Source organism: Suricata suricatta, chromosome 1, assembly GCF_006229205.1.
Source record: "Suricata suricatta isolate VVHF042 chromosome 1, meerkat_22Aug2017_6uvM2_HiC, whole genome shotgun sequence".
Taxonomy (NCBI): domain Eukaryota; kingdom Metazoa; phylum Chordata; class Mammalia; order Carnivora; family Herpestidae; genus Suricata; species Suricata suricatta.
This window is the reverse complement of record NC_043700.1, coordinates 189555457-189556857: the sequence shown is the minus strand read 5'-3', so window position 1 is coordinate 189556857 and position 1401 is coordinate 189555457. Positions and strand designations below refer to the sequence as shown.

Here is a 1401-nt window from a genome sequence, read left to right as displayed (position 1 = left end):
ATCCATCCACCCATTTGTCCAACTGTCCACCCATCCACCCACCCATCCTTCTAACAAGTGACCACCTGGGATCTAAATGAGCCTGTTATGGTCCCTTCCCGAGGCCAGGGTTACAAACGGGGCGTGGCGTTTTTGTAACTCTTGGCGGTTTGTCCTTCATCTTAGAGAGCGCGCCTGATGCCGTGTGCTTCCTTCCCAGGAATGTGAGCCGCCTTTCAACAGCAACATCACAGCGTTTGCACTGAAGGCAAAAGTCGTCTATCCCATCAACCAGAAGTTCCGGGTGAGCGGCCTCAGCGTCGTCTTGTACTAATGGGAGTAGGAGTGAGCAGAGTAAGTGGGACCTGGGGTCCTAGCTGTGGGCTTTGTGGTAAGTCATTTTAATAGGGATGATTTTGAGACTCTGTCATGGAGCAACACGTTAGGATGAATCGCCTAAGGACAGCATCGTCGGGGACAGGGTGGAGCAAGGGGTCCCCAGGAGCCCCAGGTGGCAGCACAGTAGGGCAGCGTCTTGCTCTTTCCGCACTGGTAGAGTTACCCCAGGATTGCTCCCCATTTGCAGACCCCACTTCCGCCCCGATGAACCCTGACTGGGGCTGGCACAGCGCCAAGCCTTTCTCACGTGGTAGGCATTTCCCGTAAGGTAAATCACGCCGTGATCTGAGGCCAGGTGAGGCCAACGACCTGCCCGAGGTCACCTGGCTACCGGTCTCTTACACCTGAAGCCAGGAACTCACACCCGCGGTCAGGAGACTTGCAGACAGCAGGGTCTCTTGTGGTGCTTCCGGGAGCCCTTGGCCTGTGAGCGTGTCCGTGAAGGACAGAGTCCCTGGGCCAGTGCGGGAGGAAAATGCTGCTGCCCCCTGGCCCTAAGCAGGACGGGCTCCGGAGTCACACAGCCTCTGTCCCAACTCCCATCCCGGCCTTTACTCTGGGCCGTTTCCTGACTCGGCCTCCTGCTTCTCCCTCTGGAAACGGGGATGACGGGCCCTCCTGCCTCCCCGGGTGCTTGAGGGTCAAATGGGCTCACAGACACAGGGCTTAGCACCGCGCGTGCCATCCACGCTCTCGGTTTGTTCTGTGTCTCCAGTTACTGTTTGCTTTTGACGACAACCAGAGCCAGGATCTGCAAATCCCTGCGCCAAGGAAATGATTGCACCTTGCCGAACGCAGGCTTTTCCAAATCAGAACTTTTCTGCAGTACTGGGGCTGTGGCCAGGAATGCACGTTGGAAACTGCTTCCTTCGCTTAGCTATCTGGTGGGTGGGTGTTGGGGCAAAACTCCCAGACCAGGGGCATTTATTCATCACCGACCCCGCTTGCCAGGCAGGCTCCTGGTGGGCACTGGGGAGTATCCAGGGGTCGGGACAGCGTTGCCCTTGCCCTGGAGGCCCTCGC

At 58.0% G+C, this 1401-nt stretch overlaps 1 protein-coding gene across 1 annotated transcript in view; it reads right to left on the bottom strand.

Moving 5' to 3' along the window:
- EVC (EvC ciliary complex subunit 1) overlaps nucleotides 1-1401 on the bottom strand; it is a 52554-nt gene that overhangs the window by 45626 nt on the left and 5527 nt on the right. The window lies entirely within an intron of this gene.